Source organism: Sminthopsis crassicaudata, chromosome 3 (assembly GCF_048593235.1).
Source record: "Sminthopsis crassicaudata isolate SCR6 chromosome 3, ASM4859323v1, whole genome shotgun sequence".
In the NCBI taxonomy this organism is placed as follows: Eukaryota; Metazoa; Chordata; class Mammalia; order Dasyuromorphia; family Dasyuridae; genus Sminthopsis; species Sminthopsis crassicaudata.
In genome coordinates, this window is record NC_133619.1 from 398,168,289 (window position 1) to 398,192,059 (window position 23,771).

The 23,771-nt window shown below is 38.2% G+C and overlaps 1 protein-coding gene across 5 annotated transcripts in view; it reads left to right on the forward strand.

Annotated features, from left to right (window-relative positions):
- The window catches only part of GRIK4 (glutamate ionotropic receptor kainate type subunit 4), a 680,228-nt gene that overhangs the window by 68,656 nt on the left and 587,801 nt on the right, over positions 1-23,771 (forward strand). For 4 of the 5 annotated variants that reach the window (XR_012488209.1, XM_074302596.1, XM_074302599.1 and 1 more), the window contains exon 2: positions 12,690-12,919. The exons of the other annotated variant lie outside the window; for it this stretch is intronic. The gene's annotated coding sequence lies outside the window, so the exon portion shown is untranslated. The remainder of the gene's footprint in view (positions 1-12,689; positions 12,920-23,771) is intronic. 5 annotated transcript variants of the gene reach the window in all.

The following is a 23,771-nucleotide window of genomic DNA, read 5'->3' on the forward strand; positions in this document are numbered from 1 at the left end:
TAGTTTTTAAAATGTTAACACTCAAGGACTCCACATACCAGATTTTTAGGCTCTTTCAGGGTAGAGAGACAACAATTGTTCCATTTCTTTGATAGAATTATAAGCTACCAAAGGGCAGGCAGGGACTGTTTCAATTTTGTCTAGCATAGTGCCTTAAACATAGTGGGCATATCAGTTGAAAGCTGTGAGATTGTGAGAAATCTTTTCTGAAGTTTTGTCTCAGAAATTCAGAAATGGGACATCTAATCATTGTGCTTTTTAGTAGATACTCTTCAGTCCTATTATGTCAGAACTCCATTTATAGATTCTATGATGTCAATTATTGCAAAAGCTGAGAATAATGAGGGAATTATAGGGTCTAGGCAAGGTTCATGGTTTTTCCAGATCACCCAGCTAGTTAAAATGATTGCAGTCCTTTCCAAGCATAAGAATCAATTTAGAGTTATCTAAAGAGTGACTGCTTTCTCCATTATGGCTGTAGTCATCCAATCTTTACTTGAATACCTACAGTGTCAGAAAACTCATTATCTACTGAGGAATCACATTTATTTTTGAACAGCTTTCATTTGTTCATTCATTCAGAAGAGTGAAGAGAAAAAGGAAGAAAACAAACATTTATTAGGTGAAGTATTCAACCTGTGGTCTAATGATCTTGTCAATCTGTGGCCCAATTTTAAAAGATATTACAGGGATGGTTCAAAGAAAATCTAAAAAAGGAACAACGATAACTTAAAACTTGTATAGCTTAATCCAGCACAGGTCATGCTGGACTAATCTCACTTCATTTATTTTAGATTTAATAGAACATAATTTAGGGTCATGTGATAAGCATAGGAAAAATATATTTCACTAAACATGTAACAAAATCTGTCACATTACTCCATATACAAGTCAGAGAGATGAAGACTGGGGATAATAATAGCAACTATCTCCCAGGATTGTTGTGAGGATCAATGAGATAATGATTATAAAATGCTTAGCACAGTGCTTGGGACATTTTGTTGTTGAGTCGTTTTAGTTGCATCCAACTCTCCATGACCCCATTTGGGTTTTTTTTTGGCAAAGCTACTCGAGTGATTTGCCATTTCCCTTCTTCAGCTCACTTTACAGATGAGGAACTGAGACAGAATTAATGATTTGCTTAAGGTCACAAAGCTAGGAAGTGTCTGAGGCTGGATTTGAACTCCTCCTTCTGCTGCGCCATCTTGATATCAAGCTATATAAATATTAGCTATTAATATAGGTATTAATGCCTCAAGGTCAATTTTGAGGAAAGGCTCTAGGATTTGTCTCCAAATCTATGTAAACAGTTTTTTTTTTTTAAATCAGTGACATAGTGTAAGCAGAGATGGCATTCTTATTAATTTTTACATGGTATGAAACTAGATAATTCTAGGTGCATAAATAGAATAACTAATATTGTAACAACAAATAATAGCAACACAATAACTAACACAGTAACAATAACAATAAGAATTAGAGTAAAAGCATCCTGATAGGCAAGAACAGTGGACTGAATATAATGAGAATAAAATTATTTATTTTAAAGAAATTAATAAGTATAAATGTCTATACTTGGATTTGAAAAAAATTTTACCGTACAGAATTGGGTTGGCATACTTACTTATGTGGAAAAAATCAACATATGTGTACATGTGCCATGGAAGGTCCAAAGGCTGATGCAGTCTTGGGTTACATTAAGGGAGGCAGTGTTCAAAAACAAAGGAGGTGATACTTTTTAGCTGATAGTTTTTTTCCAATGTAATCCAATAAATATTAACCAGACATTATGGTTAGAACTAAAAATATAACTAATAAAGAAAAAAAATCTCTGTCCTCAAGATGCTTATAATCTAATGAAGGAAGGGGCAACACATGAAAGTAGGGTCAAGGGACACCAAGCTGAATGTGGACAAAGCAGCAGAGACAAAGAGGGGTAAGCTGAGGAAGGTAGTGTCAATCAAGGTTTAAGACTGTGTTGAGTTCTGGTTGCCACATTTTAGGTAAGACATTGATATAGGGGGGGGTACCCAGAAAAGGGAGATGTGATTGAAGAGGGAACTGGAAGCAGTGCCTCATGAGCATCAGTTGGAGGAAGTGGGGATAAAAAGACTGGAAAAAGAGACTGAGGTTACTGCTTTTGAATATTTAAAGAGATGTCTAGTGGAACAGAATTAAACTTGTTTTGCTTGATCCCAGAGGGCAGAATTAAAAGCAATGGATATAATCAATGAGGTGGATCAAGTCCAATATAAGGCAAAACTTCTTAACAAATGAAGCTGTTTTTAAGCAGAATGGGCCCACTTAGGAGATGGTAAAGTGCCCCCCCCCACTTTTACCAGAGGTTTTCACAAAGGCAGAGTGATCACTTGGGGATTCCTGTGTAGGTAAAGGTTGGACTAGATGGTGTCTGCATTTTGTTTGAACCTTAAGATAGTTTTGATGTGATGACAATTGTCCTCTCTTGACACTGGGACAGTAGCACCATCTTCAAGCTCTCATTCTACCTAAGTTCCCATGACACTAGGGAAAGCAGAAGCAGAACTATAATACTGGCAGGAGGAAGCTGAGAATTTCTGGATAAATGTTGAAAGTTGTCTCTACCTAAGCCTTAAATACTGAGAAATCCAGCATAAAGATAGGCCCCAGGGAAGACCATCTGCTGTCAGTGGGTTTGGTCCAGGTCCTTGTTGTCTATCCGCCCTATAGTGGCAGAATTGGAAATATCTTAGTGCCTGTTTTCAGACTCCCCAGAGATTAGAGTCAAGAGGGTCCCAGGATATCTTTGCGTAGATTAATTTTCATTAATACTAAGTATAGACTGTTTTTCCTTCCTATTTTACTCCACCCCAGTTCCAGTTGGGGAGGGGAAGTATCATACTGAGGATGGGGTATTGAAAAAGCAGAAGCACTGATGAATGGATGAGGAATGAAATGACCAAAATCGTGAGCACAATGTATGTTGTAACAACATTAAAGCAAATAACTTTGAAAGACTTAAGAACTTTGATTAAGGCAGTGACTATCAATGAAGCCTGCCACCTACCTCCTAATAGAAAGGTGGTAAATATAGGTTAAGAATGAAAAACATATTTATGACCATGGCCAATATGGGAATTGGTTTTGCTTGACCACTTTTATTTATTACAAGGGTTTATTTGTTTTCAATAGTTGGTATGGAGTAGGATGATTTTTGTTCATTGAAAAAATAAAATTTAATTTAAATAATTAAAAATTAATTAAATTAATAATTAAATAGAAACACACCCTTTCACCCTCTGACTGCTACATCTCCAACACTGAGGAAGAAAAGAGAAGGAAAGAAGGGGAGGGAAGAGAAACACACTGTAGATAGAAGCACTGACTCTGTCATGTTCTTGAAGTATAATCAGCTCATCAGACAAAGGGAAATTGGCATTAGGTAGGAAGGAGCCAGTGTCCAGCCTAGGCCAGCCAGCCAACTGTTACTTATCCATTTGAGGAAGATGATCCTGTTGATTTGGATCAAAAGTCGGAAAGGTTGGAAAGGTTGAAAAGAATGGTAAGGCATTCTGCAGGATGGCAAGGACAGGTGACCAATTTAGGGAGCATCTGCTGAGTGGGCTCAGATTCTACCTGAATGTCTTCGGGTGTCCTGTTGGGCAGCATCAAAATCCATGATTACAAATGGTAACTATATTAGAAAATCAGTATATTACAAATGTACATCCTTTCATAGGAATGACCCAGGAGGGTTGCAGGACACATGGACCAGGAAGTCTTTTTATTCTGGGCAAGAAAGTAGGGGCCATAATAAAGGAAAGGTGGGCCAAATTCTTCAAACTAAATCAGAAAACCTTGAAAGAGGAATATAATCTGACTATATATTTATAGGTGTTAAATGTGGTTAACTGTAAATCAAAGGGAAGTTCTTGTGATAATCTACTTAGAGTAAAACCTTTTTTTTTATATATAAGATTCTATGTTAAAAGTTTAAAGGTTATTGGTTTCTTACAAATGACCCCAAGATACAAAAGTTAGTGATGTATGGACCTTGTTAGCAGAGGAATATAAAGAATCTAGTGCCTTAGGGAGAGGTGCTAAGATGAATTCTCATTACATACTGGTTAAAATCTAAATTATATAACTTGTCAGTTCAAGATCCTCTGGAATTTATTCCTAGTCTTAACAATCTAGCTTTGCTGTTTCCTACAATAACTCCATCCAGCCTGGTCTCCATGCTCTTCTCTAACCTATAAACTTTGTTTCTGCTTTTCTCTTCTGAATGTATTTTTTGCTTTGCTGGACTTGACAATCTCACAATCCCCCTTCTCCCATTTAGTAAACTCCAGTGGCTCCCTATTGTCTTCAGAATCAAATATAAACTACTCAGTTTGGGTTTTAAAATTCTTTATAACCTTTCCCTCTCCTAACTTTTGGGTCTTTTCCCACCTTACTCCCTTCCAAATACACAGCCACCTAACGATACTTACTTCTTTATTGCATCTACAAACCCTGGGCATTTTCTTTTCTTAAAATTTTATTCCCCCTCCCAATTATATGTACAATTTTAACCTTATAAATTTTTCTTTGAATTCTAAATTCTCTCCCTCCTTTCCTCCAATCTTCAATCTGCATTCAAGCACTTCCAGTTCTTTTTCTGGAGATGGTTTCATTGACCATGCTAAGAACTCTCTCCCTTTTCAAAACTATCTCCTATATTTTAAAAGCATAAACTAGCTTGTAGTATTAACTAATAATATCATCAAATATTTTTTCTCTCCATTGAGACTGTAAACTCCCTGAGGACAGGAACCTTGTCTCATGATTCTTTTGTAATCCAGTAGACATTCATTGAAATGCACTACATTATCTGGTAGTAGTATATGATTGAGTGTGTGTGTATGTGTATTTATGACAGCACAGCAGGACACCTTGAAAGAAAGAGACAGGTCCATCTTTTCCCATCTTATTTCACTTTGAAGTTCATAATCTAATGGGAGACAGAAATGTACTTTAAGGAACAATGACAGAAGCATTTGCCAATGCCATGTTTGGGTAGATTAATCCATCCAATGTTAAAGGAATTAAACTGATTGGGTGGACTGATATGAAGTTTGTATGGTTCATATTTTAAAAGCTCACATTCCAATCTGGATCTGTCTCACTGGATTTACAACTAATAACTTCTTTTTATATGAAGAATATTTAAGGATGAATGATGGATTTTCTAATTATCTTATAAATTTCTTCATGAATATTCTTTTATTTAAAAAATTATCGATGTTTTGTTTTGTACATCAAAATTCTACTCAGTATTCTTCTCTCTTCCTCTTAGAGAGTTATCCCATATAATAAATCATTTTTTTTTCCTGAGGCTGGGGTCACACAGCTAGGAAGTGTTAAGTGTCTGATATCAGGTTTGAACTCGGGTCCTCTATCCACTGCACCACCTAGCTGCCACAATAAATCATATTTTTAAAGAAAAAACAGAGAAAACGAAAAATTAATAAGCTGATCGATACATAAAAAATCTGAAAATATACATACAGGACATGATACTTGGGGGGCTCCCATCTTTTCAAAGAATTGGTGTGGGGTATCTTCTTAGGTATTTTCCTTGGAGGTTTGTTCTATTTTTTGAAATTTTTGCAATCTTAACTTTCCATTGTTTATGATTATTTCTTCTGTTTACATTGTTGTAATCCTTGTAATCCTTGTGTTTTCTTGGCTCTACTAACTTCATTTTATATCAATTCATGCAGGTCTTTCCATGCTTCTTAGTGATCATCTTATTCATCATTTCCTATAGCACAGTAATATTCCATTACATTCATGTACCATAATTTGTTCTTTAAAAAATTACTGGTATTGTTAGTTTTTACATCCCCTTTATTCCTCATACCTCCCATATAATACATTGTAATAAAGAATAAAAAAGGGAGAAAAAGCAGATCAATAAAACCAAATCCAAATCACCTATCAACTAAGTCTGATAGGAAATTTCATACTCATTCTATGCCCACATTCCATCTTTTTTGTAAAGAAAGAAGGGAGGTTAATTTTCTATCTGCTCTCTTGAGCTAAGTTTCTTGGTCATTATAATTACATAGAATTCAGATGTTTTTGTTTTGTTCTTTTTTTTTTTTTTACCTTGTTTGTTTAGTTTTTCAGAATATTTCCCTTTAACTCCACTAATCAACTCTGTAACATTCCAGATAACATTGTCCTTCCCTGGCCAGAATTCCACCATATATATTATTATTTCCCTCTATTAGAACATAAGATCCCTGAGGATAGGCTTTGTCTTTGTTTTTGTATTTGTATCTCTACAATGTTTGGCACATGATAAGTAAATTCCTCATAAATGCTTTCTCATCCATTCATTCATGGAAAGAATATTGCCATGAATAGAAGGAAGTGCAGATATAGTACTTGGGACTCATGGAGCCATACCCAAGGCTTGTTATTTTTCTCATTGTTGAAATAAAACTTTACATTTCTGTAGTTACTTTATAAAATAATATAATTCTTGTTCAATTATTTTTCAGTTGAATCTCACTCTTCATGATCAAATTGTCATCAATTAAAAATTTACTTTTAACAAAAAAGTATTAGTTTGATGTAGGGAATCCAGAAAACTCGATTCTAATCTTGACTTGGGCACTAACACATTCTGTTTTACCTAGTTCACTTTTCCAGGCTGTTATATGATGTTAACCCAGAGTTCTTTCTGACTTATGGAGGCTGCCTTGCTAAGAGCTTTACAACTATCATCTATAGGCATGAAATATAAGTACACAGAAGGGGGAGTCTTGAGATCATCAATTTAGAGTTGAAAGGGGCCTTAGAAGCTATTGAATCTAAATTACTCATTTTATAGATGAGGAAACAGGGGTCTAAGAGGTTAGCTATCTTGTCAAAGATCACACAGACGGTAAATGGCAGATCTGGGATTTGAATCCAGGTCCTCTGACTCCAAAGGTATCTAGATGGTGCAGTAGATAAAGTGCTAGTCCTGGAGACAAGACTTCATTTCAAATATATCCTCAGACACTTACTGGCTATGTGATCCTGAGCAATTCACAACTCTGTTTGTCTCAGTTTCCTCATGTATACAATGAGCTGAGGAAGGACATAACAAACTACTCCAGTATCTTTGCCAAGAAAACGCCAAATTGGGGCGTGAAGAGTCGCAAATGATTGAAATAACTAAACAACAACTACCTCTGACTCCAAATTGATTTCTCTTTCCACTGAATTGCTGGATGGGAATAATTTGGTTTTGTCTTGGATACTAAAGTAGGATTCCTCAGTATAGCTTTATAATACCTCTTCTCTCTTTCATCAGCCTCTAGGGACTGAGAACTGCCACGATGTGGTTTAGTAAAAATGTGGAAATACTCCAAGGCTAGACAACTTCATGACTTTTGCTCTAGTTTGTGTGCTGAATTCTGTCAGGGAGGTAGAAAGGGGAGGGGGGAATATAGAGGAATAAAAGTCTGCTTCCCACCCTTGGGGAAGACTGGAATCTAGTTAGGGATATAAGAAACTCATATATGAAAAAGATTTCACCAAAAAGATGACAAGAAGTGCAAATTGAATTCAGGACAAACTGAGTATGTGAGTACTGAGAATCCAGAAGTGATCTGAGCTGGTGAGGGTAATCAGAGAAGACTTCTGGCTCCTTGTTAGCCATTAATATCCATCTCTTGCCCTGTTACACTCAGACATTCACTTGGCTCTTCCTTCAAGGAACTCCTTATGTGGAAAATCAGAAAAATCTGTCTTCCTAGGGAGGCGCCAAAGATTACATTAGCTCATCATTATTATTTTTTTTAATTAAAATAAAGCCACTGCCTGCTATTTGGTAAATGCAGGTATCCCCCCTGGGCCTACTCATGTGCAGAATCTAGGCTTAATGTATTGGATTTTTTTTCAAAAAGATTCTGTTACTGAACCTTGCTCTGTGGGAGGAACCTTGTTAGAGCAGTGAGAAAGCTCTCATTAGTGGGATAAATGTGGCAGAGTAGAAGGGAATCAACAAGCTGGCTGCCAAGCAAGCAAATCTGTGGTTGGAGTGGGGCTGCTTCATAGGATGTCAGGGGCCCTCCCCAAGCAGGTTATTTCTTACTTAGTGAGTTCTTGACTATTAAGGGGAGAAAACCTAGAGCAATAATATGGGATAAAGTAGTATATCACAGGACCATAGGACTTACAAGAAGAAGGACTCTTAGATATCATCTTATGTAACATTTTTATTTTACAGATGGGGGAAACTGAGGCACTGTGAGGAGTAGTGATTTTCTTCAGGTAGCATAGGTAGTAAATCAAAAGGCTGGAAATAAAGGAGGTTTCCAGGAGATGTAAGGTCCTGGAGAGCAGAGATTGCTTTTGTTTCCTCAAATTTTCCCCTCCTCTGAACTTTCTTCTAAGAACTATCATCTTCTTAGTCACCCAGGCCCACAATCCTGGGAATAGCCTTGATTCCTCATTTCCATTCATTCCACATGTCAATCCATTGCCCAAACTTTCTGAGTGTCATAGTGGATAGGACCCCTGGAGTCAATACTTTGAGTTCTAATCTGACCTCAGATATGTATTAGCTATATGACCCAGAACTAGTCTTTTCTTAACTGTAAAATGAGGATAATTAATACTCCAATCTCCCAAAATTATTATGAGGATTAAATGAGATGACATTTGTAAAGTACTTAGCACACAGTAAATTTACACAGCTATGTAAATGCTAATAGTTGTTGTTTTTGTTACATTTTTTCCATCACAACATCTCTTATATGTCTCTCTCTCTCCTCTCAGCTGCTATCCTAATTCTATCAGTCATTCTCTCTCACCTAGACTATTGTAATAATTTCTAACAGGTCTCTCTAACTTAAGTCTTTCCTCACTTCATTATCCTCATTATCCCCCTAATTGAACTTCCAACAGTTTCCTCTTACTTTTAGGATCAAATATAAACTCCTTTATGTGGCATCTGAAGCTTTTTATAACATTCTCTCCCTACCTTGCCAATTTCTTGCCCTCTTTTCTCTCTCCACAAACTCTGCATTCTGGCTATGTTGTCCTAACTGCTATTTCTTGCTTAGAACATTCTGTCATCTCTTTGTGTGTCTTTTCACTCACTGTCCTCCATATCTGGGATGCTTTTCTCTCACTGCCGTTTTCATTTTTTGCAGGAGTCCTTTCTCAGTCCTTCCAGTTGCTAGTGCCTTCCCCTTGCTTCCATTAACTCTGTGTGTGTGTGTGTGTGTGTGTGTGTGTATCTTGCATGTAAAAAGATATTTGTATTTTCTTTTCCATTAGAATGAAAGCTCCATGAGGGGAGATTGTTATTCTTGCCTTTTTTTTTTGTATTCACTGCACAGTGCCTGGCATATAGGAAGAAATTAATAATTTTTATTGGCTAACTGATTGTCTTCCCAGTGCCTAGCATAGTTCTTGGCACATAGTAGGGTCTTAATAAATATTTGCTGAATGAGTAATTAAAAGGAATGGGGGCTCCTGATCATAAAAACTTCTTCCCTATCATCCATGCAAATGCCTGAGTCTCTCCAATCTTTAAAATATTTGGCGGTGATTGTCTCCCATACTATTATTTTGTAGATCTTTTCCCTATTATATCTAGACTCTAAGGAAGCATGCAGAATCCTCCTTTTGTTATCTCAAGTTCTATCTGTCTCCTATCTAACTTTTCAGTTTGGCATCCTTTCATTCTCCCTCATGTACTCACCCTTATGGGTTTGTTTGTTTTATCCTTCTTTGATATTTCATCCGTTGTTTCTGTACTTTCAATTGTGATTCCTCCATCCCTTGGAATATATTCTTTCCTTACTCCTCACTGCTACCTTATAGAATCAATGACTTTATCTAAAATATAACTCTCGGGATGCCTCATTCTTTCGGTGAATAAAACACTGGACCTGGAATAAAAAAGACTTACATTCAAATCCATTCTCAAATAAATATGATTTATATTACTAAATAATATAAATTCATCATTTCTTTTTATTTTCAAAACATATGCATGGCCAATTTTTCAACACTGACGCTTGCAAAATTTCCAAATTTCTCCTCCCTTCCCCCAACTTCCTCCCCTAGATGGCAAATAATCCAATATATATCATTTCTTTTTTACAATGACTTTAATTGTCTATATACATGTTGCATCTCCTTCTCCCGTCTTCTTCTTCAAGCAGATGGAAAGCTCCTAGAGGGCTCCCCTCTACCTCCACCCAGCTGTAGCCCAGTGCATTTCACATAATCCATATATAATAACTATTTGTTGAACTGAAGAAGAATATTTATCAAATTCATGAATTAGAGCCTAAAATTCTTTTTTGTGTAGAATAATCAATTGGTTGACGAGGGGGAAAGGATTAAACATTAATATAGAGCACATTATGTTCTAGGAACTGTGCTAAGTCTTTTACAAATATTATCTCATTTGATCGTCACAAAAACCCTGTAAGGTGAGTGCAATTATCTTTCCCATTTTGCAGTTGAAGAAACTGAGGCAAACAGAAATTAAATGACTTGCTCAGAGTCACCCAGCTAGTTAGTATTCTGCTAGATTAATCCACATTATAGTAATTGCTCATGTTAAGGAGCTTTCTGGTCTAAAAGTGCTTTACATGTTTTATTTCATTTGATCCTCTCACTAACTGTGAGGCAGGTAGCTCATAATTATGAATCTGGTAGGAGTTTGGATCAGCTATTCCAAGGTCCAGAATCTTAAAAAGGTCACACAGTTAATAGCAGCATTGGAAACTTTAGTTCTCTGACTTCAAATCCAATGCCCTTTCCACTTTATCCCACTATCCACATTATCTTTCTTTCTGTCTCCCCTCACCCTCATTTTACAGATGTGACAACAGAGGTTCAGTGAAATGAGATAGGCAGCAGAGACTCGAAGAGGTGCCATGATCGGCCAGGACTTGATCCCCAGGTCTAGACTCTGAGTATAATGTTTTTCTCTCTCGATACTGCTGCCGAGATGATAAGGATGTGTGTGGAAGTGTTGTTGAGTTGAGATGTCCCACAACAAACCCCATCAACCTTTCCAAGTGATGTGCAAATCTCATGGGGAAGCAAGACAGCTCACTGAACAGAGCTTTCCCTTCTAGCTAAGGTCAGGCAGAAACGGGAGTAGGGTCCTTATTTCTGGGCAGGAATACCACAGTTCAGATGTGCAGATATTAAAGTAAAGATCTGACTAGCATGGGTAGAAAACAATTTGTAATGGAGGGCTAGGTTTCAGGTCAATCTTAGGAAGAAGGAGAAAAGTATTGGAGCAGAGAGAACAAGAGATTGAGGCAAACAAGGATCTCATCATTGAAGGAGATCAGGAGTGATCGGCAGCAGAGAACAATTATTAGACTTAAGGATGACCTCCCTTGTTGAGTGGCCTTGAACATTTAATTCACCTTTCTATGCCTTAGTTTATTCATCAGTCAAATGGGTGAAGGGAAGAAACTAGATGACTTTGGAGGTCCTTATCTTTCCTAAGTTCTGTTGCAGTGGAAAGGCACTGCTTTTTCAAATCTGAAGCCCTTGGCAAATCATTTTTCCTCCTCAGTAAACTGGGAATAAAAGAATTTACATTGTCTACCTACCAACCTCAGAGAGCTAGTATGAGGAAAGTGTTTGTAAACCATGAAGGCCTATAGAAAGATGAGCTGTCACAATGACAAATACGAATGTCTGAACTCAGGAATGAAAGAGTATGAGCTTCTGCTACACTGAGCAGGGCAAGAAGCCTCAGTTTATGAGTCTCTGTAGTCAGGGATGGTGGGATGCCATCCAGAGCTTCTGATGATGTTTTTCTTCATGTGTGACAGAATATGAATTTCCCCCCAGGTGAGAGGTTCTTAACCTTTTGCCAGACTGGTGAAGGTTATGGATCCTTTTTAGGGCAATGTTTTAAAAATAATTGACAGAAAGGCTAAATTTCAGTTTCAGGTTAGTGAAAATAAAGATGAGTAGTTTTTCCCATATAAGTTCATAGACCTCCAAGAATATCTCTATTAATTCATAAGTTCAGGGACCTCAGACAAAGTGTCTCTATATCTAGGGAGACTGGCAACTTACTGCTTTTCAGGTATTAGAGAGACCTAAGCAGAGAGATGCGAGATGCGTTGTTTGCCATCACTGCAGTGAATTCCCATCTCTACACAGCAGCCGCTTTTTTTGCTTGGGGCTAAACATCTTTTTTTTTTCTTCTTCTGCTTTTCTTTGGAAGCACATTTCTGAGATTACAGTGGAAGTCATTGGGAAAATGATTCAATTTTACACAATTTGTTGCGCCAATAGGACGTCTCTTCCACTAATAAGTATACTTGTATTCCAACGCACGTATTCTCTTGGCGAATGACAGCCCGGGGTGTTCACGTTCTGCATTGGGGTGGACTTGGTGTCTGGCTCTGTTCAGCCCATAGTTTTACCAGTGAGCCAGCTTTATCTCAATGTATTCTAGCTTCTCAGTGCTGGATCATACTTGGAATTCCATTGTATTGCTTGGCTGTTTCCAGGTTAGAAGGAACATGTTTCCATGTGATAGAGGAGGTGGATCCAAAAGGTCACAAATGGCAATATTCAGGAAGAGAGGATTTAAATAAAGAATAAGGACCAGGGTGCAGACTGAGAAATATAAGATTACAGGTGGTTGTGTTTTTTTGTTTTTGTTTTTAAAGGAGAACGATCTAGGGAGACGCAGGAGCACAGAATGGAGCCAGTCACCAACACTCCACTCTGAGTGCTGCACTTGAGGGACTGGGAACCTTTCTACTCCCTGTGGCAGTTCTGTGGATGAGCATCAAGGAGAGTCTCTGAATAGTAAAAGGCTTAGATCACACCTTAAACGTGGGAAAAGATGGCTTGCAGGAAAATTGGGCAGCTGTAAGAGAGCCGGTGGCAGCAACAGGTAAAAACAAAGAAAATCTCTGAACAAATGGGGAACTTTCATTCAGAAAGAGTTCCTTACAACTTAGATATTAAGAGTGCCGCAAAACAGAATGGGAATATTCCCAAGAGACTGGGTTACTGGATAGGATGTTCAGGGATTCTGACCATTGTTGTACAATGTCTCTTGGAAGAGGGGCTGGTTATACATCATTAGAGCTGTAAGGGTCCTTAAAGATTGCTTATCCCAATCCTGTCATTTTGGGGAAACTAAAGAATCTTAAGAAGAAATGATTGTTCAAAGTCACAAACAGTCTAGTGTCCTCCTGGGGAATCCTTAAGGAGGGCTCTTAGAGCTGGATTTGGAAGGGATCTCAGCAACACTCTGGTCCTATCTCCTCAGTTTACTGATGAGGAAATGAAGCCCAGGAAAGCCTAGTGATTTGTCTCAAAGTTATGAAGCAGTAACCATTAGAGGTAAAATTTGAAGCCAGGTTATCTTATTCTAGAGCCAGAGGTCTTTCCATTGTAACATACTGTTTCCTCTTCACCCTTTGGGGAAAGGAAAACTGGCACAGGAGGCAGGGAATTCTTCTTTGTCTCTTCTGCTTAAGGAGGCTCAGGAAGGGACTGGCCCCATAGTCAGGGACCAGTGAGAGTGGGAGAAAATTGGTGCTTTCCTCAAGTCTCTTCTCTGGGAAGCTGTCATTGTGGTGAGCCAATGGCATCTGCCCAGTTGTTGAGGAGACTTTGGAATAGCCATCTGCTTCTCTGTGGAGAGGTGGAATGGGCATGGGCTGAGACTGATGGATGGATTGTACACTGACCGAACACTTCAGGAAATGCTGTAGGGAACAGACAGAGGACACGATCTCTGCCCTCAGTGCCCTGGCTTGCTAAGGAGATCTCAGTCTCTGCTTGCTGCTCTGACAACTGATGAGCAGGGAGAAAGCAATTCTTGAGAGTGTATATAGCATGAGGGAAAATACTAGTGTGCTGGAGAAAACACCAAAGTTTTGAGTTAGAGAGGGCTGCTACAGCCTATCTTCTACATTCCCTATCTCTAAGAAGAGCTACTCATAAATCAAGTAATAGAAATTGTGAACATCCAGACCTCCAAATAAATTTGTACTAGAATTGACTTCTTTCTTTCCCTCCCTTTCTCCCTCTTTCTTTCCCTTCCTCCCTCTCCTTTTTTTCCTCCTTCTCTTCCTCCCTTCTTCCTTCCCTCTCTTCCTCCCTCTTTCTTTCTTTCTCTCTTCCTACAGGGAGTCTGAGCTTGTTCACATATGCTTAACTGTCTAGAGAAATAGGAAAGTAAAAAGAGGATAGGAGAAGTTTGAATAACATGGTCAGATATATTCCACATTTCCACCCATATCTACATGTCTGGAAGCACTGGTGAGGCAGATGATGGATAGGAGGTGGTTTTGTCAGGTATATGGCTCCTACAATTTAAGATTTAGTCAGAAAGGTGACTCAAAATAGTTAATGTCTAGTTGGACTGGAAAAATTCTCTACATCCTCCACATGAGTTCCTCTGACCATTTAAAGGCAAAAGACCTTTTATAAAAGTGCTGACTTTAGCAGTTAGGATGGATGGGTGTACTGAATACTCTCTCACTCTGCTGTTTTTTTAAACTCATTTTGCAAATCCCACATTTCCTAGAAAAATCTAGCTGACCACTTTTTTTGTGAAGCCTTCCAAAAGTCTACTACATGCATCTTTGTTCGGTGGATAGAGCAATTGGACCTATATTTAGAAGGGTCTGAGTTCCAATTTGGCCTCAAAAAAACAGTTGAGGAAACTGTTTGCTTCAGTTTCCTCATCTGTAAAATGAGCATAAGAATAATAATAACATTCACCTGCCAGGGTTATTATAAGAATCAAATGGTAATTTTTATAAGGTATTTTGCAAATCTTAAGGCATGACATAAGTGCTGTCTATTACTATTTTTTGCTCCACCCCCTCCATTCTTTTTCAGCTCTTGCTGACAATTAATACTCCAATACTATTCATATGTTTATATGTTGTTTTTGAAATAGTTCTATGACTTTAATGGATATGTGAACCTTGCTTCTCTCAACTACATTTTAAGATCTTCAAAGGCCTGGGTCTGTGTGACTTTTCTTCTGTATCCCTGTGATGACCATCCTTTTGTCTAGATAGGAATGTTGTAATTTATTTGATTTTACATGGTCAAAAATTTAATTTACAAAGACTCAAAAGCTGACTTGGAGAGCTGCAGGTGTGCTAAGGAAAGAACCCCAGAATAGTAATCAAGAGGTCCATAGCCCTCCATCCTCCTAAATCACCTACATCAACAGGTCAACTTCAGTAGCAGCAACGAGCTAGAAGTCAAGTGCATTCCCATAAGTTAGGGAAAGGCTGAACAAAATGTGGCCCATTCATTTAATGGAGTATCATTGTACTGTAAGAAACAATAAATATAATTCAGGGAAGGACTGGAAGACTTATATGAATGGATAAAAAGTTAAGAAAGTAGAACCAGAAAAATAATACATGATGCAATTATTATAACAACTTAAGCAGAAAGGACAACAATAAATTGAAATCAAAGGCTGTATAATTATAATAACTAAGTAACCCTGAAAAAGAGTTGAGAAAATATATCTCCTTTCCTTCTTTTCAGAGGTGGGGGACTATGGAAATGAAGTACTCAATATGCTGTCAGATTCTTTTGATGTATTAGTTGGTTTTGCTAGACTGTTTTTTTTTTATTCTTTGCTGCAAAATTGGCTTAATTGTTAGGGTAGGAGTAGGGATGTATTTGAAAATAAAGGTGATGTTAAAACAAAACAATATCAATAAAAATAGTGGGAACAAATCAAAGTTAATAGCTATGAAATTTACTAAGTGCCCATTGCATATAAAGTACTATGCTGGAGGTTGAGAATGCAAAGGTGAAAAACAACATAATTTGTTTTAATTTACTAATAAGGAATAGCACATATAAAAAAGTTAAATATATTACAAAGGAAAGTGTGAGAAGATCAAAGGGGAGATATAGGTAATCCTTTAGGAGTATTTTAGGGAGAGTGCTTTCAGCTGGGGAAATAGGGAATGTTTCATGGAGAAGTGATCTCTGAAGGAATAGAAGACTTTTAATAGGAAGAGAGGGGTAGTGGGTTCCAGGCACAGTTGGTGACCTATGTAAATGTTCTGAGGTGTGAAAATAGCAGGAGAGGATCAGTGAACAGCTCATTGTCCAGTCTGACTGGAACAGCATGCACAAAGAGGAACAAAGTAAAATCTGGTTGTTCTCAGATATTTTTCAACTATGGTAAATCAGTGAAAAGGTGTGAAATGCCCCATAGCCAGGAAGGGGCAAAGAGAAGACCACAATCATACCGTTTAAAGAGAAATGGATAAAATGACCAGCAGCTTTCAACCAGGGGTTTTCATGAGTTTTTACTACCAGCCCCCAGAGCATGTGGTCCTCTGCTATGTATGCAAGACCCTACAGAAATGTTATTTAAATGAATAGAGGGGAAAACATTACATTGGTAAGACTGTTTGTAGATTGAATGACTTTTTGGGTCCCAAGTGACCTAGATAGAGAGGGACAGTCATTCTAAAGCTGTCCTGGATGATATGTCATGATATTTTGCTGCTCATAGTCAAGGAGTTCTTTCCAGTATCCAGCTGGTGTCTCACTTGCTAAAATTTACTACCTTATCTTGGATGCAGAGCAGCAGTGAGGTCTCAGATGGTGCCTCTTATGTGTATGTATTTGTGAGTGTGCACTCATGTGCATGTGGGTGACACATTTGACATTTATATAGTGGTTTGAGGTTTGTGAAGCACATCTTATTACAACTTCATAATAGTCCTGAAAGGGATGAGGTGTTAGCTGGCTTTTATAGAAGAGCAAACTAAATTTTGAGGGGTTAAATGACTTGCCTCTGGGCTTTCTGTTAATAAATGTTAATGGCAGAATTAGAGTTTGGGTCTTTTCTGTCTCCATCTCTCTCTGTCTCGGTGTCTGTCATCTCTCTCCCCTCTCTCCCTCTCTTCTTCTCTCTCCCTCCCTCCCTCCCCCTCTGTTTCTCTGTCTCTCTATCTCTGTCTGACTGTCTTTCTCTGTGTCTCTGTGTGTTGAAAGAATTAAGAGGGTTAGGAGAAAAGATATAAAATTTAAAGTTAAAAAAAAGATTGTATTGGCCATTGACTCTAAATGCTTCATTTTACACATGAGGAAACTGAGGCAAAGAGAGATCAAGAGGTCGGCTCAGGGTCAGTCACATAGCTATAAAATACCTGAAATATGATTTAAACCCAGGCTCCTGACTTCAAATGCAACAGCCAATTCTCCAAATTCTACGTCCCACCTCCATGTTGTTTCTTATTCTCTCTGGTTTACCCAGTCTACCCCTTGAAGAAATCTGTAGATAGTTGAATGGAATAAACCAAGGGGAGGTTAGGCAAGTGCCCTGATTTATGTTCTTGCCTCTGCATTGAAATGGCCCAAACAAAAGCAATTTTGATGCTTCAATCTCCTATCTTCCACAAAAGAAGGTCATAGGTAGTGGTGACCAGTGGGAAGGAGAGGCTTCCTAAGTTTCCCCACCATGGAAGAGTTGCGGTATTCAAAAGCAATTTGCATGGAAGGATTGAGGATTCTTCAGGTTCTTCAGGTGGGCAATAACAGCCTCTCAGCCACCCACCTGACTGAATCCTGATTCTGACAGGTCACTTAATCTGACAGTACCGTAGGCCATGTATTTCTGGCTGAAAGTATGGATGTTGCCATGCAGTGCATTCCCACTATAGCATCAGACCCAGCATGTGGAAGGAGCACTTGGAGATGGGGAAGAGCTGTTAGCCATGGGCCCCACTGGGCCTTAATTCAGGGAATCAGCAGGCAGTTCCTCGTTTTTCACTAGATATGGAGGCCTTACTTAGCACAGAGAGCTCATTATTAGGAGTGGGTCAACCAGAGGCCATGCTGAAGCATCTATGGCCAAGGAAAGTAGAAAAACCTTCCATGGTCCTAATACAGCAGCGGAAGTCTGGCTTTTGTTTGTTTCTAAAGTCTGATTTGCATTTCTACTGCTAAGAAAACTTTCTGCTCCATACAGACTTTTTTCCTTTTCTCCCTAAAAATAGATGCTTATTCTTTGTGACCCTTCCCTGGGGCCACTCACTGCAAAGCCTGAGGGAGGTTAGGTGTGACCTTGCTCTTTTACCTAAACCTGCTTTTTTTTTTTTAAACCGCCCTCCTGTTTCTGTATCATTCTTAGTTGGCACTTTTCAGACAGTGGCAAAAAATCTGCAGACTTAAACAACAGTAGGATTGATGGAGCAGAGAACCAACTGAGCAATTACAGAGATGGAGAATAGATGCAGAACCCAACTTTATTTAGCCTTCTTCCAGACTCATAAAACCTTAGAACTGGAAGAGACCTCAGAGATCAGCTAATCCAAACCATACTTGGTATCTCTGTTATGAACTGTGCTGTTAATTTTTTGAATCCAAATAAAAGACTTACATTTATGTCCATTGAATACCATCTTATGAGGTTGAATCCATTGTTTCAGATTGTTGAGGTATTTTTTGATTTTAATATATTGGTTCTGTCATCTAAGCTATTAAATATTCCTTCTAGTTTTTTGGATCATCTATAGAGTTTATAATTGTTCATAATTATAGTTGTTAATATATATGCACATGTATGTATATATATTATATGTACATATACATACATGTGTCACATATACACATTACCTATATAGGCAGACATACCCTACATATATATGTAAGTTATTAATATTTATATATAATACATATTATAAAATATATATTCATTACTATTTGTGTATCTTATAGAAAAGGACTAAACTTTGCTGCAGTATTTCATTAGAAATCACATTCCATGTTGACATTAACTTATTAACTATTATCTTTTTTTCTTAGGCAATTGGGGTTAAATATCTTGCCCAGAATCACACAGCCAGGAAGTGTTACATGTCTGAGGTCACATTTGAACTCGGGTCCTCCTGATTTCAGAGTTGGTACACTAACCACTGCACCACCTAGCTGTCCTTACCTTTTTTGGGGGGTTGGGGGGTCTATATCTGTCAACAAATTCTGAATCGATTTAACATTTTGTAGCCAAAATCTCTTTATCTTGGAGAATAATGTGTGACTTTGCCAGATGACTTCCTAAAATCTAGGTAAACTATATCTTTAGTATTCTCCTGATCTACCAATCTTATAAACTGTAAAAAATTAAAAATGAGGTTAGTCGGGCACTTCATGCTCTCAATAAAACCCGATTCTTGCTTTTAGGATCTTAATGAGCTTTTGATGAATCCGAGAAAGGTAAATCAATTTGCTTGAGGTCACACAGGTTGTTAGTGGCAAAACTGGGCTTTGACACCAGAACCTTCTCCCTCCTAGTTGTGAGTTGTTTCCATTCCTCCATGCTTTCTTTAGTCAAAAGGATGTTGTGGTTAGGAATAGCACCTCAGAATTCTGAGCATGTAAGACAGTTCACATAACAGGGTAACTAGGAGGTATCCATTAATCCCAAGATAACAACTGTGTATTTTCTGTTCTGGTTCTGGTTCCCTTTCTGTTATGGGAAAATCATAGGATCACAGATTTAAAGTTGGATCTGGACTAGCAGGGCAGTGTTGTTCCTCAGAGTGAAACGAGGCACTGCAGTTACTTGATTGCCACCATTTGCTGAGCTCTGAGGATCTGCCAGAGACCTTTAATACTTAACTCTTCACCATTCCCAAGGAAATAGTGATAATGGGTTTTCCCCCATCTAGAACTTTGTCCTAGTTTCTCAGGCTCTCTGATGTGTCTTTCACCTAACTTCTCTGTCTCTAGCTGACCTTTGTCTAGCACCTGGACCCTCTTTAGAGTTTAAAATCAGAGACCCTCAGAGCTAAAAGTAATCTACTCCAACTACCAGCTTAATGCATAAGTCAGTTCTGCAGTATCCCAGACAGGTGTTCACAGAGCTTCTGGCTGAACACTTCCAGGAATAATGAATTTACCATCTTGGGAGACAGTCCATTCCATTACTTGACATTATATTAGCAAATCCTTCCTTTTATTGAGGTAAAAATCTGCTCTGTTCTCTCTAGAGGCACACAGAACATGCCTAATCCTTCTTCCACACAAGAGCCCGTTCAAACATCTGTTATTTCCTTGAAATCCAACGTAATTTTTTTCCTCCTAAATATTCTAGAGATCTCTTATGTTTACCACAGTCCCAGTGAATTCTTGATGTTATTTGGATTGTTTTTTGGTAACTCATGAGACTGACCATCTAGGCTGGTTCTTCTCTCCCAAACCTCCCACCCCCATTTTGGTGTCCACTTAGTTCATACAACCTGGTTGGCTTGAGATGTATTGCAGTTCAGAACTCTTCAGCTCAAGAGATCCACCAGTGTCAGCCTAGATCCCTTAGCAGGGTTTAAAAACTTGAGATCAGTGAACTCTTAACATGACAGATCAACTGTTAGCTCATATATAATAATATTATTAATCATAACAGCAGCTAGTATTTATATAGCACTTCATGGTTTCTAAAGTGCTTTACATTTTATCTGATTTGATATAAATCCAATCCAAATCAATCCAATAAGCAGTTATTAATTACCTGTCATACAACAGGCAATGCACTAGACACTGAGCATACAAAGACAGCAATATTGGAACTATTCTTGCCCTAAAAGAGCATGTTCTCTAATGAAAAATTACAAGTCAACAGAAAAGTAGAGATGTGATAAGTCACATTTTCCCCCCAAAACATGAATGTATTCTACAGTGTTACTAGTCTCAGTTTCTGTCTCTCTTTATCTCGGTCTTTCTTTGTCTCTGTCCTTCTTTGTGTCTCTCTCTTTTTATCTCATTCTAGCGGAGTGTCTAACACAGGGGGTAACAACCACCAGGAAACATCATGGATAGCCAACTTCATCCAAACACACAAGGACTAGGAAGGATAAACCAATTATGTTAAACTTCACTGTCAGGTTTCCTTTTGGTCTACTTAATTTGTCTTAGTCCTGGGGCATCTGCTTATTTTTATGATTATACTGGATAGCAGATGCCTTGGGAATGGACTTTGCATTATATTTTCAGGCTTTGCTGAAGGGGGGGAAAGCAACATTCTTTTCCTAACACCCCACTTCCACCTTACATGAAAGAAATCTTTTTTTCCCTCCAATCCATAGGCTCATAATTATAGTAATTCACTGCCTTTCCACTCATTCACTAATTGTGAATGGCACTCACGTCCCCGCCCCCTGTGTCAGTTTAACTCAACCCAGTGTGCTGGTCCTGATTTTTCCTCATTAGTCACCCTCCCCTCTGACTGTCTTGCTGTTCTCCTTAGCTCCCTGCCCCCAGCTTCCTAGTGGACTTCACTTTTCTGGAAATGAGGGGTCCTGAGCTGACACTTTGTCCTTGCTGTCTCTTGCCAGATCTCTGTCTTCTGCTGGGAAGTTGCTGTGACTGGGGCTTAAATTACTTTGAATTTTTGGGCAACTCTGTTATTCTTAGATTCAGCTTAATGGTCACTTTCAGTAATTTCTTCCTTCTAAGAGAGTATCCCTTTCATCCACCATCTGAATCTAATTTCTCCTCCCTTTCCCTATGTTGTATAAGTAGCATGGGATTCATGTTTTCTCTCTATGTTCTTAAGAGCATCAAGGAAGAAGATCCCATTTCTGTTGAATGAGTCTCACTGTCAGAAAGTTCTCCTTTGTGGCTAATGTCAGAATTATAAAATAGGAATTTGGGCCCCAGGGCAAATGTGGGGTTGAAAAGGGGAATCATTGAACCACTGAGTTAGAAGGTATATCCCTCTAAATCTCAGCATCCTGGGACAGAGTTCTCTTTACTAGTTATATCTCTGTCTGATGTACACTGTTCCTGTTGTAGAACCCATATTTTCTTCTCCTGTCTGTATTTACTTCTGTTTGGTTCTCCTCTTCAGATCAATAGGAATAGGGTTAATTTCCTAGTTTGCCCCAAGAACTAACCAGTCTGTCAAACTCCTGCCTGCCTGCTCTGTATCTCCAACTGTTCTCATCATGGCTTGTTTATAATTTCTCAGCCTCTTTGCTATCCTAGTGATAGAAGCTCCCAGACAGTCAATTTGAATTCATTTTGCAAGTAAAATTTCATTAGACGACCTATCAAGCGCTTCACTAAATCAAGATATCTTATTGCTCCACTACCTCTTATTTCTTGCATCTACTACCCGTTCATTATGAAGTTCCTCCTTTCCCCTCCCATCTGACTGTATCCTTTCCCACCTCCCTAACAAATATTCAGTAATCATGGGACCACAACAAATAAGTGTCAGAGCAGAGTGTTTCAAGATCTTAGGTCAGAAGGGATCGATTTTTATCATTAGGGACTCGTGTTAGTTCCATAATCAAAATCAGAGGGAGTCATTATTAAGTAAGTGCCCCTTGGTCTGTGGTATTTTATGGAGTGGCTTCAAGAAATGGGATCTTTGCCCTTTTAGGTGATCACAATCTAAGACAAACATACTCGAAAGACTTTGTAGAGAACCTGAATACAGTTGAATAATAAACACTGAAGCCAAAACACAGAACACTCACATTTCCCATGATTTTTCAAATATCATTGACAATGATTTATGGAAGGAACCTCAGAAGCCATCGAGTCCAATCCCTTCATTTTACAGAGGAGGAGAATGAGACCAAGAAAAGCTAATTTCTTGCCAGAAATCTTGTCAGAAATAGTAAGCATATGAGTCAGCACTTGAACGCAAGTCTTCTTTATCTCAAACCCAATACTACATTCAGTAGCCCAGCCCTACCTGTATCTTAAGGATATAGTTCATCTGGGCCAGTTTGCTTAAATTGTATCCCAATATAACTTTAAGAAACTGGAACTTTTTGTTGCCCTTTTTTGTTAGCTTTCTTCTCTAGCTTCAGCTCATTCTAAGCTTTAGAGAACCTTACATTTTTAATGGTCTGTGGACTTCTTTTTAAAATCTAAGTTGGTTGGCAAATTCCATGCTAATTCACATTATTCTCTTCAGACAAATACCATTTTCTTCTCCTTCAGTGGAATTGAGAATGTTCAGAATTTCATTCTTTAACATCTTCCATCCTTCCTCAACTGACTTCCTGCATACCATATCAATTCATAGGACCCTGCCTATTTCCTCTAAACTCTTTGAAATGTGGTTTTGTTTTCTCCTCAAATCTAGAGTGTACATTAGACTAAGTCAAGATTTTTTCTCCTCCTCAGGGAATTCTTACTTTTCCCCAAGATTCTTATTATTTCTATCTCAGTAACCATTTGCTTTCTGTTAGTGAAAATCAGATCCAGAAGAGAATTTTCCCTTGTTGGTACCTCTTCCTTTGAAGAATGTAAATATCAGTAAATCAAGAAATTATTAGCTGACAGGCCTTTTTTTTTCAGAGACAGTGGAGAGAGAGAGAAAAAAAAGATAGCAGCATAAATGAGAAACATAGAGATATAGAGAGACAGAAATACAAAGAGAAAGAAATTCATATAAGGAGATAGAGACAGAGACAAGGAGAGAGATAGAGATGCAGAGAGATTAAAAAGGGAGAGTAAAGAGACAAAGAGGGAAACAGAGACACACATAGATATAGATAGAGATTGGGAAGTCAGAAAGAGATGGGGAGATGTAGAGATAGAGAGAGAGAGAAAGGAGAGAGGGAGAGAGAGAAATCTCATTTATATCTAGTTACTTGAAGTCTCCCATTGCATGCATATATTATACTCCTTTAGCCTGATCCCCAAATTCATCATCTATTTCCTTTACTTCCAGGTGGTGTGTGATATACTCCAATGATGAAATTACTTCTGTTTTCCCCTCCATT